The 19,619-nt window shown below is 39.8% G+C and overlaps 1 protein-coding gene across 4 annotated transcripts in view; it reads right to left on the reverse strand.

Annotated features, from left to right (window-relative positions):
- Positions 1 to 19,619, reverse strand: part of enox2 (ecto-NOX disulfide-thiol exchanger 2) — a 173,512-nt gene that overhangs the window by 134,066 nt on the left and 19,827 nt on the right. The window contains exon 2 of one of the 4 annotated variants that reach the window (XM_034138198.1): positions 10,201 to 10,351. The exons of the other annotated variants lie outside the window; for them this stretch is intronic. The gene's annotated coding sequence lies outside the window, so the exon portion shown is untranslated. The remainder of the gene's footprint in view (positions 1 to 10,200; positions 10,352 to 19,619) is intronic. 4 annotated transcript variants of the gene reach the window in all.

Genomic DNA, 19,619 nt, shown 5'->3' on the forward strand with positions numbered 1-19,619 from the left:
ATGAGCAAGTGTCCTCATGAATTCTTACGGTTTATGTACTTCCAGGTTATTGCCTTGAAAATACAAAAGGAAACATATTGTTACGTAAACACAGATGAGATGGGGAGGGCATGGAGTTCAAAGCGAACAAACCCTTACTATTGTTGATCTCGGTGATAACCACTATTGTAACATGCAATATTTAAAAAGATGTTTTTCCCGTCAATCATCAACAATACATTATGCTTTTATTCAGTTGGTTGGATGCTAAATGAGTAACGACAAGGAAAACCTTTGCCGTTATCACGATGTCGCATGTGGGAAATAAATCGCTTCACTGGACAGACGCACTGTCATGTTTGTGGTGATGTGTTTTTATCTGTCATGCCTACAATCAAAGTCTTTAAATAATAAGTCTTATCCTTACTGCGTGCAATAAAAATGATATATTGAATATACAGCGAAATATCTTCCCACGCCATTAAAAACATGCAATCATGTGGTACGGTGCCATTCTGTTAATGAGCCCCAGCTGACATGCTGAAGAGATGACAGTCTGTCAAGCCTTCCTACACAAAGGGAGACATGTTGGAGAGATGGCAGCACTACTGAGCGGCAATATGTGAGGCCAAGGTATACAAAAACAGCTATAAATTACAAAAAACACAGAAACACTAAAGCAGTTGTCTGTGCCCTGTGGATACATTTCTTGAAGATATGGCTGTAGATCTTTTTGTCATACATGTAAATGTTCAAATCATTTCATTTAGATGGTGAACTGATCCAGAAACAGTATATATAAACAATTTAAAAAGCAGTGAGTCATAGAAATGGTGAAACAGAAGAAGTATGCGTTCGATAAATCCTCCATATAGTACCAACTGAAGAGCTGCTTGTTTACTTGTGTTTACTTTACATTATGTGTTTAGCTTTGCAACATAATACACAATATGAAATAGACATGAAACAAAAGGGCATAAAAGGGCAGAGCGCAAAACAGACATTTCCAAGAAACTGGTTCATCCTCAATCATTCAGACGTGGCTCAGGCTCAAAACTGTTGTTGACTAGAAAAACAATTTCCACACTGTTAACAGACATAGCCAGAGGAGCAACACAACACTATTCTCTATCACCCCAAGCAAGGAAACAGGAAAACAACTGTGAGCAAAGCAATAAAATGTGTGCATCCTCAAATAACAAATGAAATTGCATCTGAGCTCTATGGAAACATTTACACAACATCGACAGCTTTGGTGTAATGGTAGTTCTAGGAGTTACACAATGCAAAGGGAACACTCTTCTTCACTGTGGTATACAAGCTGGAGAAGCCATTCTGAAGCCTTTGTTGAACAAGAGGCCGTCCCTGAGTCCTCGTTACTCTGAAGTATTTTTCATTTAGGCTTGCAACTAAAAACAGATTATAATAGTGCTGCTATGGACAATTATTTTCATCACCTATTAATCATGTGGTCCATAAAACAAAAGTAGGTGTCTAATTTACGATTTTAAAGTCCAAAACTCAATGATTTACTACGAGGTAAGACAAGGAAAAGCCCAAAAATCATCAAATGTTTGTCATTTTTAATCAAAAGAATTGTACCGATTAATCATCTATAAAATGTGTTGATTATTACTTTACCATCTATTGACTTATTGATGAATAAACAATTATCTGCAGCTCTAAATACTATATTATTTCCCAACACCAACACTCAACCAACAGTTCACTGATAGTGGTGTTGTCTGAGAGATCCTCTGGAGTCTCTTAGGAAGGGCCCCGTGAAGAAACCCGTTCTAAAATGTAACAAAATACAGGCAATAAAGAAACTAATGACCCTAGCTCTGTTAAATGGCAGCCGTTGCGCTGGTTATGGGAAGCAGCAACCTCTCCGACTGAACTGTGCCACTGAAGGCCGTCTTGGGAGAGGCTTTCGCTCCGTAATTTACGAGTGGGCCGGGAGCCAGTGTGTGTTGTTTAACAGCCGTAGACACGTGCTGTCTCTGCATTCATGGCCAATGAGGAGGTGGGGGAAATAAATTCTCCCTCCAGCTCACAGACACGATGAACTCCAGCCCAGGTTATCATTTGCTGGTGCCAAAAACAACTTCCCTCAAAATTAAACAGGATCAGCTGGAAAGGGACAGACAGGTTTATAGGGAATGGCTGTGGTATTACCGTGTGGATTTCTTTCCCTCTGAGAAAATAAAAGTGCGTGCCATTAGTTCATTATGTCAATTAGGTAAAGTATGACGGCAATAAAATCTTGTTTTTAAGGTCTCTTTAATTAGCTTTCTAGGTCTTTTTATTATCCTCCATTCAGTAGAACTCAAGGTTTTGATATGTTATCCTTAAATGCGTGGCCTTTAATGGAGGCAATATCCTTGAAAGTTTGACAAAAGTGCACAATAGCCTTTATTAAAAAACATCGCACATTCTCAGTTTGGGGGAATGTGTAGCAGGGTATTACTTGAATAGAGCAGAGGTGTAGAGGAGACCAACCCTTGGTAAATAAAGGTTTTAAAAAGCAGTCTTGCATGTGAAGGGGTAGATGGGGCTCAGCTCTCCCTGTCACAAGTACTTAAATCAAGGAAGCAAGGTAGGAGGGCAGACTAAAGTGTGTGTATAGAGGGGAAAGGATGAGACAGGGAGGCCAATACTTCTACAAAACGTAGACACCCTTGTCTTTGACTCTGGTGTGTTGGTTAGAACTACAGAACAGCAACATTATTATTAACTTTTGTTAAAGGGGCCCTATTACTGTATGCTTTCTGCGGTTTTCCCTTTCATTTAGTGTGTTATATAGGTTTTTGGTCATGTAAATGGTCTGCAAATGCCCGCCCTTCCTCAAACGTAGAACAACATGTGGACGATTTTGCCAAAACAATCAATTGGTAGCTCATCTGATATTTTACATAGTCAGAATACAGCCAACCCTTTCCCAGTTGTGATAGAAAACTAAGTTGCAATACTATTTTAGAAATTGGAAACACTTTCTAAACTCCCAAAAAGCTGGTACTCTTTGTAGTGAGGATGGCCCCTGACTAAAATGGTTTTGGGCAAACAAAACACTCCTTGACCTGAGGAGGGTGTTGCCTTGTATTACAACTAGTAGTATGTGTGGGGTGCTGTGAATCAACGGCCAGAGGCAGCAGAATTCATTCTACGCTCTGAAAAACAAACAAAGCGTAGTAGGTTTTACTGATCCTGTTAGTCACATTTTGCTTCATTAACATTTAAGTAAGCTAAAATAGGTATAATCGCTTGTGTACTAAATGACTTGTCATGCAATTAAAGCCGAGTGTGCAGCTGTGTCACTTTAAGAGCTTCTGTTTCTGCCTGTGCCAACACATGGACTGCATGTGCACTTCTCATGGTCTGCATAACAAATAAAGAGAGAAGTGCAGAGATTAAAGAAGTCCTCCAGTGATTGGTGTGTATGCATTTTATGATGCAAGTTTAAAAGAATACAGATTCAGCTCTCATTCATAGAAAATATCAATCAATCAATCAATGTTTATTTATATAGCCCAATATCACAAATGTTACATTTGTCTCAGTGGACTTCACAGTTTGTACAGAATATCAGTATGACAATACGACACCCTCTGTCCTTAGACCCTCACATCGTACAAGGGAAAACTTCCAGAGAAAAACCCCACAGTTTAAAGGGGAACGTGGCAGAAACCTCAGGGAGAGCAACAGAGGAGGGATCCCAGGACGGACGGACGTGCAATAGATGCCGTGTGTAAATCGAAGAGATAATACATTTTACAGCATAGGTAGACCAAATGTTTGGAAATGCATGTGTCTATAATAAGAAGATGAATCCACGAGGATGTCAACAATCCTGTGGGAGCCATCAGGGAAGCAGTATGATGAGAGTCAGGCAGGACCACAGTGATAGGTTCAGCCATGACTCGAAGTCCAGGACTCAAATCCAGAACTCAGGATAGAGGCTCCAGGACACAGGATCCAGGACTCAGGACTAAGGATCCAGGACACATGATTCAGGATCCAGGACACAGGACCGCAGCAACAGGATCAGCCACGACTCAGGATTCCGGCGTAGATAGACACCAAAAAGAAATTTGGGGGAAGCTGGGTTATTCGGAACATGAGAGTACACAGGTACAGACAGAGAGAAGGAAGAAGTAAGGTGTCCCCCGACAGTCTAAGCCTATAGCAGCAAAACTAACGTGTCTACGTACATGGACTCCCTTAAGATAGGTTGAAGGAAAGGGGTAGCAAGTAAGAAGTAAGGAACAGAGGTGGAGAGGCACAACGTGTCTACGTACATGCACTCCCTTAGGATAGGTTGAGGGAAAGGGGTAGCAAGTAAGAAGTAAGGAACAGAGGTGGAGAGGCACAACGTGTCTACGTACATGCACTCCCTTAGGATAGGTTGAGGGAAAGGGGTAGCAAGTAAGAAGTAAGGAACAGAGGTGGAGAGGCACAACGTGTCTACGTACATGCACTCCCTTAGAATAGATTGAGGGAAAGGGTAAGAAGTAAGCAAGTAAGAAGTAAGGAACACGGCCAAAACTGAAGTTATTGTACTCGGCCCAAAGAATCTACGAAACAAACTATCTAAAAATATATTAACTATGGATGGCATTCATTTGGCCTCCAGTGAGACCGTAAGGAATCTTGATGTTACAGAAAAATAAATAAATACATGTTCAAATAAGTATAGAAACCAAGTCGAATTTGTCAAATGTATTGAACTGGTGATCACAGTTTGACAGCTATAGGCCTACAGCTTTCATGCTTAAAACATAACTTGGTTTTAAATTAAAGAGGGATCATACACGAACAACATAACCGGTTAGGGTAACGTAACCCTATTACAACAGAGATCAACAACCTATAACAGGGCCTATGCACAGAATGCAGCTATTCAATACTCATTCTTGTTTAAGAATATGAGCATGTCTACATGCTCAGGGGAGAGGCGGGTGTGGAGGCGATTCACAATCAGGCCAGCTGTAGAGAAGACCCTCTCAGCTGGAATTTGGGCATAAGATGAGGTTTGAGTCTGCGTGATCTGCGTGTAGGGAGGGGCAGCAGCCATATCATTAGCTAGAACTAGCTAGATCTGATGGATTTGGACATAAACGCGAGTGAAGTATAACCGGACGCGAGAGAGAGAGATCAGCACCTGCAGCTCTGCCCGCTGTGAGGGACCGGTGAGCGGAGCAAAACACACCTTTAGACCTAACACATTTAGCTATGGCACTGTCGTATACATTGAATTATTCCATTTGATAATATTTAATCAACTTAGGCAACCCTCCCAAAATAAAATATTCATAACTCATATTCGAATACCTGAATAATTTCGAATATTCGAATATTTGATTAATTGTTCCCATCCCTACTACGTACATGCACTCCCTTAGGATAGGGTGAGGGAAAAGAGTAGGAACTAAGATGTATGCGCCACATCTATACCATGAGCGCATTGCTCCTAAAACGTTTTTTTGGCACTGACACCAAACAACAGTTGTGCGTCGACTCAGCAGGGATCAAGGCACGTATATGCCTCTCCCTGCTTCCACCGTCTACACACACACACAACCAAATTACATACCATCAGTAAGGAAAAAGAGTAAGAACTGAGATGTATAGGTGAAGAGGCACAACGCGTCTACGTCATTGCAATCTTATTAGATTATTTTATCAAATATAAGCTTTATCAAAAAGGAAGGTCTTAAGCGTACTCTTAAAAACGGATAGGCTGTCTGCCGCCCGAACACAAACTGGAAGCTGATTCCACAAAAGTGGGGCTTGATAAGAAAAGGCTCTGGCTCCCATTGTACTTTTAGAGACTCTAGGAACAACCAACAACCGTGCATTCTTGGAACGCAATGCTCTAGTAGGACAGTAGGGTATAATGAGTTCTTTAAGGTAAGATGGCGCCTGCCCATTAAGGGCTTTGTAGGCGAGAAGAATAATTTTAAATTCTATCCTGTGTTCTATAGGGAGCCATGTGTAACGGCGCGTCCACACAGCGGCGTGCGTTGAAGCTTGCCGGCGGGCGTGTCTGAAACTCGACCAACAACCAATCACATGAATCTCCCGCCCCTGACACACAAGCAGCGGTTTGATTGGCTAGAGCTTGTACTGGCATATGATTCGATTGGCTGACGCTTCTGCCGAGGCTTCAAAAGTTGAACATTGCTCAACTTTTGCAGCGAGCCACGCCAGCAAAGCTCCGCTTCGCTTCCCACAATGCAGTTCGGCGAAAAGTGACGTCACCCCATTCAAAGTGAATGGTGAAGCTTTCAACACACGCCGCTGTGTGGACGGGCCGTAAGGCAGCCAGAACAGGAGTAATGTGGTCCCTTTTCCGAACTCTGGTTAGTACACGTGCTGCAGCATTTTGAATCAGCTGAAGCGACTTAACTGACTTTTTGGTACACCCTGATAATAAAGAGTTACAATAATCCAGCCTTGAAGTAACAAATGCATGGATTAGTTTCTCTGCATCGTTTTGAGGCAAGATATGCCTGATTTTTGCAATGTTACGTAGATGAAAGAAGGTGGTCCTTGAGATTGATTTTATGTGGGCGTTAAAAGATAAATCCTGATCAAATATAACTTACAGTCTCACTGGAGGCCAAATGAATGCCATCCATAGTTAATATATCTTTAGATAGTTTGTTTCGTAGATTCTTTGGGCCGAGTACAATAACTTCAGATGTGTTTAACATAAAAAAATGTAAGGTCCTCCACGTTTTTAAGTCCTTGAGGCAGTCTTGAATTTTATTTAGATGATTGGTTTCATCAGGCTTGATGGATAAATATAGTTGAGTATCATCCGCATAACAATGGACATTTACAGAATGATTCCTTATAATATTGCCTAAATTGGTCCAAGCACTGGTACTCCATGGCTCACTTTGGTTTGCATGGAAGATTCATCGTTGACACACACAAAATATGAAGTAATGCTATCTGTTCGCCCAGTAACAGTTATAAGGAGGCTTCCTCATTCAGCCGGTCAATTGTGTTACAGGCTTTGATTGAAAAACAGATGAGTCTGTTCTGCTCCTCATTGAAGGTTCCTCTTTCAACAGCTAATTACCTTGTCTCAACACCGGAGACGCCTCCGATAAGAGGTATGCGCTGCTTCGAAGTAAATAGAGACTGTGCAGCACACTAGCACAATTATATCTAGACATATAGTTAGGTTTCAGGAGAGAGGATAAAGTGCGCGGCTTTTTAAAGAAGGCTTCATGTAATTAAATTAATTTCAGTGTGGCTGCAGTCAACAATAATTAACATTATCTGCTCTATAAAATGGCACAATAAAATATCGACCACTGCTCAAAGACTTAACGCATTCAATGTAAAATAGAAAAACCGAGAACAGCAGCAAAGATTTTCAAATGTAAATATTTTTAAATTACATGACATGTAAATTGCATCCCAGCAGACATAAATACTAAAACAATTGTATTAAAAGAAGTCTACGACAAAGATATTAACCCTAATTTTACATTTTAAACCATTGCTTGAAGAACAGGAATAACATTTGCATCACATATGAATAGCTTCCAAGTCTTAAGAAATAAAAAGGGTCAAGTAATTCCGGCAGGCTCCAGATAATTTTGCATCTTTTGAATCTTTCATGCTTAGCCCTCAGTACTTCTGCTTACATACGGATATTTTACATGATGACAATGCAGTTTGAAACCTCATTTCTGATGAGATTAATCACAATGAGAATAAATGATAACAACACAACCACAGAACAACATTGTGAGAGGAGTCGTTCAAAAGCTGCTACCATGACAATGAAAGTGGAGTCTTCTTCTCCACCATTTGCTCTGCTTTAGTCCTCTTCACCAAATCTAGCCATCTACCTTGAAGCTAAGTATGAATAATTAAACACGGGACACTGTGAATACCAATTCCCACATATTGCCCAGCACCATCCCCACGGCTGATTAAGCTACCTAAGGTAATTCACTTCGTTGGTGGCAATGTGCCTGCATCCTAACCAGAGAGATCAAAGTGCTGACACTGAGGTTAGCTGGGAGCCTCGTTGACTGACAAGCGATCCTTAACACAGACCGACACAACGGGCGAGGTCATCTGCCCTCCTGTCCAAATAATGACAAGATGGAGGGAATTACATACGGATGAGGTTGCAAGTTTTAATTATGGTTAAACTTGTTTCAGCAGAAATTTCCTCATTTAGTTTTGCCATAATTTAATGAATGTCATATTCAAAGCTGAGGTTCACAAGTCCTTCCTCACTGGGCATGGATTCAAGCTATCAAAACGAGCTATTCATCATTAAACTTCACACAAATTCAGAAGATTTGGTGTCAAATTTGGACTAAAATACGGAAAGTTTTTTTAAAAAAGGATGACAATCGAAGCAGGAAAAAAACAGGGATACTACCTTTTTTTATTCCACTTATTTCTTCTTCCTTGTCAAAATGTTGCACCAGCAAAAAATGGCTCTTGGACTTTTCAATGATAGATGCAGGTAGGTTATGCTAATAGCAACAAATGGATGTAAAATTAGGGGTTGATTGAAACCGGTGACTGAAGCTGTCTAACTGAATGAAATAGACTAAACAAGCATCACAGCTCTGGGTCTGGCCGCCCATTCGCAATGCTGTTGTTCAAAATGCCTAAAGCGATGCCGGATCAAACCCTTATTGGCTGATACTGTGTACTTTGTAAAAACAATTAGTGTCATCTATATAAATCAAGTAAATAATGAGAAGCTACATTGCCCTGCAACCTGTTTCCTCCCTTACTAAGCATACTGACACTCACACAAGACTGCTCATCTCTGTCTGGCCCAATTGACTGATGGATTTCCAAACTCTGCATCAGCCAAAGCTATTAAGTTGTGTGCTGGAGCGAAATGACTTTACTGTTCCCCGAGTCCAACATCAGGCTCAGCCATTCCTGCCCGTTATTGTCTAGGGCCACTGTGACAAAGTTCATTTCTTGCCAAACAAGCACAAACACTTATCGAGCACACACAAATAATAATAACAACCAAAAACAGAATCATCTATATGACTATTTTCTCAGTTGGCTTTTAGAAAGGATTTTGGTTTTATGAGGTGACCCATGCCAAATGACTTTCCTTCTCGGTATCACAGTGAATGCCTCTCTCTTTTCTCGCTTGGACATTGGCAACGTTTTAGACCAATATTATGTTCAATGCAACTCTGCAGTTCAATAACTAAAATGGTTTACCACAGTAACTACCTCAGTGTAAGGACTGATGACATGGTGAGGGACTGGATGGCCCTAGCATCTCCTGACACTGCCATGGATGAAAAAATGTGTTTTGAGTCAAGAGTTCTGGCTGTGGCTTTCTCTCTAAAGGATTTGTGAATTTCCAGTGCACGTTCAATGCAGCAAAATGACAGTGGAAAAGATCTGAGGGAGGTCCCAAAGAAATATCCTTGTGAAGGATTGGGGTTTAAAGAATTAATTCACAAATCTTCGATCGGGAATAAATGTCTGAAAAATAAATAAATTAACAAATAGGAAAAAACAACGACCCACTACACCCTTATTACGTGGCATGAACCGGAGCCATGTTGCACCTGAACAATAATTTGATCATCAATCGGTTGTCAGAGTAGAACACCAGTGTGATTAGGACATTTACATAATTGCATAAAATAGCAATGCGCCAATCAGGCTGCTAATACCTGGTGATTACTTGCACAGCCTTTTTAACCTTGGAACCTGACAGAGCATTTTAAGCTTGGTAATTTCCTAGCCTTATCACAAGAGCTCTCTATATGTTCTGTCTACTGGTCTATGTCAGTCTGGTCTATTAGTCGTTGAAAATAACATACTACTCATTACTGCGAAGCAGGATTCCTTGAGGAACTTCAGTTTTGCATAATAAATAACTTCAACTTTGACATCTTTAACTTATTCTAGCAACTAACTCAGAGGCTAAAAGTAAAGTATTTAACTGGAGCAAACTGTCCAGAGTTATTAGTCATATATCTTGTTTTTCCTCCTCCATTGTAGTGAGTGGGGTCTAGCTGCATCACTTCTTTGTCTGGGGGCCTTATCTGGCTGTGAAGCGCCGGGCTCAGTGCTGCTGTCTCTATTGGCACGGTGATGGAGGCAAGGCCTGCCATCCCAGATAAACCTCCCTCTGTTCTCCCAGCAGCCCAGCAGGCTCCGTGTTTGCTGCAGGTGTCAGAGAAAATGTTCCCATACCTTTAGACTTTTAGCGCTGCTGGTGACATGTTGGCACCTCTGATGGGAAGCTACTGAAGTTGAGGGAAGTGATGACGGGGAAGATGGGCACACCGACATCGAGAGGAGACAGAACGAGGGGGAAAAGTTGGACTGGGATGGCCACCAGAAACTGTTGCGAAAGAAAAGTAACTGATGAAAGTTTGGAATTATGTTGTGCTATAAAACATAGATAATATATTGTATGTCATAAATTGCTCACTTACAGCAGTATTAGCTCAACTAGAGAATGCAATTCCTGAAGAAATTGCTATTGGGAATGCTTTATGCTGAAATGTAATGTGTAAGAAGAAAGTGAAGAATTTAGATTGAAATGATACATGAACACTGGGGGCTTGAATGTGTGATGCTTGGAAAAGCAGCAGAATATTTGAACTGCAAGCTTTTGAACTAACTTGATGGCGAATGATCTGTCGCCATGCCAACGGCATTTGATGACATCCCATAATACGCTTAGATGCGTTGATGGCTGCATCGTTACCAAACCTGTGACATTTTTGGGCCGTTTGGAGCCTTTTCACTGAAGTTATGAGAAAACCGTGTTTCATGGTGAGCATTGTGTTGCCATGGCAACGGCATTTGAAGAAATCTCAAAACTGTCCCGTAGATGTCTTCACGGCTGGACTGTTAGCACACATGTGAAGTTTGAGCACTTTTTGAACATTTTCATAGGAGTTATAGCGACATCGTTTTTTATGGCGAGGGATGCGTTTCCATGGAAACGGCATATGATGACACCCCATAATTGACGTAGAGCTGGTGAGGGCTGGACCGTTAACCATTATCTGAAGTCTGGTGCTCTGAGCATGTCTGTTGGAGTTATGACATCATCGTGTTCCATGACACAGGTGTTTATATTTGAGCTAACGACGTGTCCAGAGATCAAAGGTTTCCATGGTGATGTGCAGTAATCAGTGAGAGGAGAGCATTTTCATTGTTCTGAATGAGAGATACACCTCTTACATGTGAACGTTTTGTTGAAGAACCGTAACAGATATCGGTGAAATTTCAAAGCGTGAAGCATGTCAAGGAACTTGAGCATCTGAAGTGAACTTTTTGTGTAGTTTCGGGTTAATAATGTGGCCTTTTTGGCAGATTAACTAAAGGTGTGCGGCTGCTGTGGTGGGGAAAGACTGGGCTGAACTTACAATGGGGTTTAATGGAGACATGTTGAAAGTTTTTGTCACTTCATGCCCTCAAGAGGCATTTTGTTGAATTATTTTGCTTAATTTTTTTTTTTTTTTAAGCTACGAGATGTTTTCCTACATTTCTCATGAAAAATTATGTCTCAGGAATGTAGGGTTTGGGAATTATGGCAGTTTAAAAAAAACATATGAAGGCAAATTTAAATCTGTCCTCCACTCTAGCTGTGACATCACGCACTCTAAAATCTGAAGAAGGCCTCTTTACCAAGGTCTGAACAATGTTTAATATCTCTAAAAGTATGAATCAGATTTAAAAGTTGTGTTACACGAATAATGTCAGAAAGATGTGTAACATTTTAAAGTTGGAATGAGGTTTCTGAGTGAAAGTATGAAGGAGCAGTTAGCAGTTGAAGTTGCATGAAGATTGTTCAAGTCTGAAGAGTTTCTCCATTGACTTCCATGTTAAAAATGTGATGAATTATGGGATGTATCTCTGGAATTATGAAAGTTATGAATAAGAAAAGTAATAGCCATCGATTCCCGACCGAGCTGAACGTTTTGATCTTTGAACGGAGTTTCTGCGATGTGGAATGTGGGAGAAGAAGAGGTGCAAAATAAACCGGCGGAATAATAAACAATTTCGTGCGTAGCATAACAGATAGTTGGAATGCTGTATCAGCATTCCCACTAAATTAGCAGCCTTTTTAAGCAAATGCAGAACTACAGACATTGCTAACTACCGTAATCTCCATTAAAAAAAAGAAAAATGAAAAAGAAAACATGTTATGATTACTGAACACCATGAAGACAAACTGTGGCAGACAGGTTGTCGTAACCACACAGTAATGATGTTTGTTGCTGCTGCTGTTCCAAAACTGTCACCAAGGGGAAAACCTTGTTATGCTGAATATTCAGCAGGCAAACTGTTTGCAGGTGGCAGGAGATTGAATACAAGGAGACATAATTGAATGCGCTAACAATTTCTTTCCTTAAAAAAACTACTTTACAGCACCCCGAAAACATATGGTTAGGAAACTGTTCAAGTCTACTTTCAGCGTACTGCAAAGATACAAGAACAGAGAAGTTATCGCTCTACGTGCAAATTATTTTCTTCATTAATCAATAATTGGTTGACTCAAATGTTTTGTCTTGACAGACAGTTCATACATATTCAGTTAACCACAATACTAAGACAAGAAAAGGCAATACATTATAAGATGTGTAAGTATTGACACAACGCTTAATCAATTAATATAGATCATTAAATTAAATACATTTCTGTTATTCCACATATTCATTCATCATTTTGAAACCAAATTGTAAAACATTGATATTTTGCCTTCCGATCATTCAAATATCAGGTGTTTTCTATGCATAAAAGATTTAAACTGTAATTGGTGAGGCCAGCTTTTCATCAATATACAAGAAGTCGCCCATCTGTGGGTACTGAGGCCAATGTTAATGTGGCGGACAAACAGCCGCCACAGCCTCTCACCAGCCAGGGAGCAGGACACTGAACTGGCAGATTGGACCACCTGGCCCGGCCAGACTGTCACCCTATTTATACCCGAACAATAATTTACACCAGTAGCAGAGAAACAACGACCTGGGGTGAGGCATCTCAGCATGACGCTCCCATGGTGATGAAGACAAAGAGCAACTGCCCTCTTTGTCCCTGTAAGGCTTTCCCTGAAGAGTGAACAGCAATGTCCTCCTCTGCCTCCTAATGCTTCTTTAGCTATGAGAGGAACTACACAATGTGGAAATGTAACTTAAGGAATGTTGAGTATGAGCTGCTTGTGTGTTTTATAAAGTTAATATACATTCTCGTCCATTCTCATACTTGATATTGTGAATAATCCGCCAATTCTGTGAAAGTAACTCAAAGACATGTAGGCACGGTCGAGAGATGTTGCTACATTTTTAGCTGGGGATCAGATTGAAGAAAATACCATATTCTGCAATTTCAAGCTAGCCTTTACCATTAGTTCTGGTAAGACAGTGTACTTAATAATGCATGGTATTAACTCATTGTATTTGATTCTAGAGAATAACCAGACCTGAAATATAGCTATCCCAAGAAGATTGCCCTTTTTGTTAATCAGTTACTTAAAAAAGGTTGGTCGATTGTCAAGGATGTTGGACGACCAAATAACAACCATTCCTTGAATCAGGAATGGGCTTTGAGAAAACAAGTAGAAAAAAAGTATTCTGCTCATGTTGCATTTGAAAAAGCCCCCTGTATATTTTGAAGAGGGCAGCTTGTGCCAGACGGGCTGGTTTGAGTATTTCAGAAACTGCTGATCCACTGGGATTTTGACAATTGACAATCTCTTGGGTTTTCAGAGAAAGGTCAGAAAAAGAGAAAGTTTCCAAAGCATTGCAATTCTCGATTCTCGCCTTGTAGAGAACGGCAAGACTGGTTTGAGCTGATAGAAAGGCAACAGTAACTCAAATACGACTCATTGCACACCAGGTATGCAGAAGAGCATCTCTGAACGCACAACTCTTTGAACCTTGAAGCAGATGGGCCACACCAGATGACACTGTTTTCTGTTTAAAATTGATGTTGCTTTGTCGGACGTGTCTCAATTTCTGTTGTGACATTCAGGCGGTAGAGTCCGAATTTGGCATAAACAACACGAAAGCATGGATCCATCTAGCCCTGTATCCAAGCTTCAGGCTGCTGGTGGTTTAATAGCGTAGGCGATATTTTATTGGCACACTTTGGGCCCTTTAGTACCAAATAGGCATATTTTTAACACTTGAACATTGTTGTTGAGCATGTCCATCCTGTCTTCTAATGGCTTCTTCCAGCAGGACTACGCAACACTGTCATTAAAGCCATACACACACACAACATAAAGTGGCCATGGAGTGTATAACAGTGCTGTGTTTTTATTAGTTGTGTGGATGCAGATTTGAAAGCATCTGATTAAATTTGATACTTGAGCGACATATTGAATGATGACAACTTGATATAAAAAAAACAAATATTCTTTCAGCTGACAATAAAATTTAGTAGACGCTTCTCAAGACTGCAATAAAGTCTTCGAACAATGCTTTTGTCAGAGTTGTCATGTTGTCAAAGATGGTGACAGAGAAGTAAGAAGCAACTTGACAAGATCCACTGAAATCTACAAAAGACAAGCAGCAGCAATATCCAAGTAAGTTATTTGCTTTTTTATCATATGTGCTCGACAAACTCTAAAATATTTAAGTCGTTTTTTAACCTTTTTGCACTACAATTAGACCAGGAATCGAGAACTGAAAATCCCCAAAGAGCTCAGCTGACATTTTCCCATTAGTGGCACGGAGGCTTAATTTGGTGGCACCAATATTTCATTTCAGAGAGCGTTTCACACAGTAATGAACATGTCAACTGGTGATATTAATGTGTCAATGTGTTTAACAGATCCAATAAAAGTAAAGAATTTGAATCACTCACTCATTACATATCAGACCCATAATCACTGTTCATGCCATCTTTAGGTTAATTTCTTAATCTGTTCTGTTTTCCTGCCATATCAGTTACCTACAGGTCATATCAGATCCTGCCACTCCATCCTTCCTGCATTACTCTCATTTCCTTCACCTGGTTTTCAATGCCCATTTCCTCACTTGCAGCTCATCCCCTTATCAGCCCCTCAGTATTTACACCTGTTCATTCACTCACAGTCAGATGGTCTACTTAATTGTTGGATTGATGGCTATTGCTGAGGGAGTTAATGCACTGATATACCAATCAGATGGTCAGTTGTTCAATCCCACCCTCTGCAGTCATCATGTCGAAGTTCCCAAGATACCGTACCCCAAATTGCTTCTGTAAGCATGTCAACGGTAAGCATGTGTATGGTATTGAATTGTATGTCAGTTGCTTTGGATAAAAGCCTCAGCTAGATACCAGGGGTGGGTTTACTTTGGCTGTCTGTCTGTTTTCCTAGTTTGTGTCATGCTTGTACTAAACCAGTCAAACTGAACTTCACTTTTGTTGCTTCCGTTTCATGCTTTTGGGTTCTACTCTGCCACTCTCTCATGACCTTCACACATACTGACTGACAGTTTATAGTTACTCAGCACAGTTTGTAAAAACATATCATCAAAGCAATCTTCAAAAATTAACCCACACTTCATTATCAAGTAAATTATAAAGTTAGACTTATAGGCATAACTGTGATGTTGGGATTAGAACAAAAAAATATATTTTTGCAATTATGAGTCAAAGTAAACAGACAGGAAATGCTGAAAATGTGCGACATGATAGATGTATGCTAAGCTATTGCTAAGGACATGAGAGTATGATGATGATGGTATTTAAGAAATTAAATAAGCATATTACCCAATATTTAAAAGTACTTGATATATAAGAGGTGGCATTTCTATCAATCATGATAAGATCCACTTGTCAGGACTTCTTTGCCTGAAGGATAGCCTGCTCTCACATTCCTTCACCATCAAGCGTCAAAAAGCCACACTGCATACCTCTCTAAAAATTGCTTTGTAAAACAACTCAAATCACGGATGCTTTATGGGTATTCATGTGTTGGTGTGGAAGAGAGGGCTGGATGTATAGGTGCTTAAACAGCCATTTCAGCCTTCTAAATATCCAAGCTTCAGCCTCCTTTTACAAAACACATTATCCCGGAGGCAGAAATTTGCTGAAAATATTGTAAGTATCTACCACCATCACATAACTGCTGCTGTAAAAAATGCTTGAGAAAGAAAATATAGATTTTCAGGATGTTTCATGACTGTTTGCATATTCTGCAGTTACAATTATATTCAAATAAAATAAAGATTGACACTGTTTTGGCAGGCTCTTAATAGGGATACACTGAGTTATCATCGATTTTACATCAGTATTGCCTGATATTAGCCTTGTGGACTGTCTTTGGCTTACTGGCAAATGGTTATTTCCTGATGGTAGTGACCCATGTTTATCTGTTGTGTTGCGTACGTTTTCGTCAGCCAAATGTTGCTTTAGTTATTTGCTGTAGGACTGGCACACCAAGCTACAGATGGGGGAAAGAAACCACTGGCTGGACATGACTGGCAGAACATGACGCGCCACGTGATTGGATTTTTTTTTTTTTATTATTATAGAATATAAAAATAGCATTCACAAAAGACAATATAACAGAAGATGTAAGGGTAAGCTAAAAGGCTTATTGAGGGTATGCCCCGGTTTGGTTTGTTCACAAATAAAAATGAAAGAAAATGGCAGTGTGGGAGTTTCTATTTAACCTTTGTGTAACCTTAATTTGGAGAAATAATCACCTCCGTTTTTCAACACTATGCTTCATGCTGCAGCAAGGACAATGAGAGGCTTTTCAGCTCTGTGTCTTCCATCTCCTTTGAAAGAAAAATAGACTGAACTTTAATAAGGCAGAGATGCTTACAGAAGGCTATCTTTAGTAGCTAGATATAAATAGTTTTAGAGCAGAATTAAAAGGTATTTTTCACGTGAAAGGCGGTTCATTAAAGGTTATTTGATAGATTTTTTTCTTACAACACAGCAACAAAAACAAATCAATATCCGAAAAATACTTTGCGCCCCAGAATTTACCAATCAATGCATCCCTCGCTCTAAATATTAAACTAGGGTTCAAATGAACATAAGAGTTGAATCTTGAGTTCCAATAACTTGGTGACATTCAGCTTTTGTCGTGTCATAAAAGTTAGGCTGTATAAGCTGATGGGAAGTGTGCTGAGTATTTTGGCATCACATCTGCTCTGCTCTCTGTAGGCAGCGATGTGATCGAGAATTTAGAGCTAATTTAATGTCGGGGGCGGGTGCGGGTGCATGTGTGTGAGACAGACTGACACACAGAGCAAAGGTGAGCGCTAATATTAGTCTGTTGCTGCAAATGACATGTCGGTTGGAGGGGGAGAGGTTAACAATATGAACCTTAATACTCAAAAATGATCTTCCTCTGTCTCCGCATTGTGGTTCTAAAATAAATCAGAGTCCGTTACAGCAGGACGTTACACCCAATTAGTCCTGAAGAACTACTGGAGTATTGGTTTGCCTGTCAGACCGTGCAGGTTAGATACAGGACTATTGTATCTTGAATGGGTTTCGGAAGGATACCATCTCTATTGTTGTTGATGTTTTTGAATGGATGACCTGCAGGGTCTTTGGATTCTGTATGTTTTTATAAAGTAGTGCAAAAATGAACTATCTTTGGAAATAAATGGGCTAAAGTAAAGTAAACAAAAAAGCTGGACTTAAAATGTATATTTATTTTCCAATTTAAGAAAATCAGGACACATTTTGATTCTCATAAGTCAAGAGGAGCCATTTTACTTAAATGATACGTCTGTTCTTCACATAGTTAAAAATCGTTGATGAGCGTATTGTCCAGTCAATAATGTTCCAAATGCAAGTCAATAAAGTGGAGCTGTTGGTCCTTGTTGTAAAGAATGAGGTGTGATTTTGTTAGATAGTCGTGAAAAAGAGCACAGCAGTGGACCTCAGCTAAAAGTGCACGTAAACACCTTAAAAAAAGCTTTCACCCTCTCAAAGTAGACTATTAAAGTGTAAACCTTACAAATAAGCCTGGAAAAAAACAGCACCAAATGCACATAGCACTTGAGAGAAAATGGCTCCATCATAATGTTAAATAAGAAATTGACAGCAATTTGTCCTGGTCTGTAAAATGTCTGCACTAGCCACTGAATAACAGATAATATCCTCTCCATTTCCACTGATATCTGGCTGGCTTTCAAATGTCAAATAGCTGTTCTCAGTAATAACCAATAAGAGGTTGACAGACATTTCTCCGGTAAGTATATCTGGTACTGTGTATGTGTGTGTTAGTCTTCATGTGTGTGGCCAAATTGCTGTGTCAAGCAGGCTGCTTGTAGCGAAAATCAACAGCACATCAGTATTTTGAATATGATTTAGATGATTGCGAAAAGAAAAAAAAGGCTCTTTTTGCATAAAATATATCTAGCTTTTTTTTTTCTAAAACCTGCAGAGGCAGACATTGTTCTGTGACCAGTTTGAAAATGGGAGCCATGACCCATTTGCTTCCACATTGGGTATTCAACTAGGACATTATGTTGTCTACTGAGCATTACATGGAACTCATGTGTAAAATTAGAATGAGGACTTAATCAGAAACCAGCTAATATTGAAGTTCAGGATCCCAATTATTTGACTATACTGGAAATAATTGCAGTGTGTGGCAGAAAAGCTAGAGAAAGTGCAATATGTTCTCTGTGGGTGCATGAGTGACCCGTAGAGCCAGGGAAGAAGCACTCCGATCAATTTCTCACTCTGGGTATAGGCATAGGACATAAATGCCCATAAACTCAGGGGCTATGACTAACCGTGTCAAAAGGGTCATTATTTCTTGCGGTTATGGAGAACAGTAAATCTTATTTTATGTAAACATACGTAATATAATTTGAAAATACCAGAAGCCACAAAGACTCTTCAGACCCTCTTCATTTTAATGCCTGAAACCGTCAAGTTCCCACTCATTATAATTATGAATGAGAGTAACAACTCATATGAATGAGTCCTGCTTGAAACAGGTAGCATTGTTGACTCTAGCTATTCTGCAAAGCTTGATTGTGTGTGTTGAATGGGAACAGGAGCAGAGACTTGGCATTCGAGGCACAGCCATTAACTGTGCGATGCTGCCAAAATGATTATTTTTCCCTTCAAATCTCTGGTTGATTTTGTTAGTCATTATCAGGCAGAGACAAAAGTATTTTTAACTTCACAGTTGGATGATACATTTGAAAAAAGTAAAAGATAAAAGGTCGAAAAACAAGCAGGAGGTTCAGCCATATTTTCAGATATATGACTTCCCGTCCAGATGTCTTATGTTCATGAGTTTAACTATGCCCATAGTTCAGTCTTTACAGTCCAAATGCAAATACAATCCATATGGACTCCACTGCATCAATCACAACTGGAATGTGAACCACATTGTCTCACATGTTTGGGTGAATGAATACTGAACTGAATTTCAAAATTGCAAAAAGTACAAAGCAATGAAGCAGTACTGCCAGTTCAGTTACAATTTCATTTTAATGCCAAATCAGAGTCCCTCTACAGATTGTTGTTCAACAATCCTGACCATGCATTGTTTAATTAGTTTATATTAAGAGAGTTGTTATTGGGCTAAATATTTTAATTGCTCAATTAAAACAGAGGTTAGATAATTGTGCAATGGACAGAAAAATACACTGCAGTATATTCAAATGAGCATGTCCCCGGAA

Source organism: Trematomus bernacchii, unplaced genomic scaffold (assembly GCF_902827165.1).
Source record: "Trematomus bernacchii unplaced genomic scaffold, fTreBer1.1, whole genome shotgun sequence".
NCBI classification, from domain to species: domain Eukaryota; kingdom Metazoa; phylum Chordata; class Actinopteri; order Perciformes; family Nototheniidae; genus Trematomus; species Trematomus bernacchii.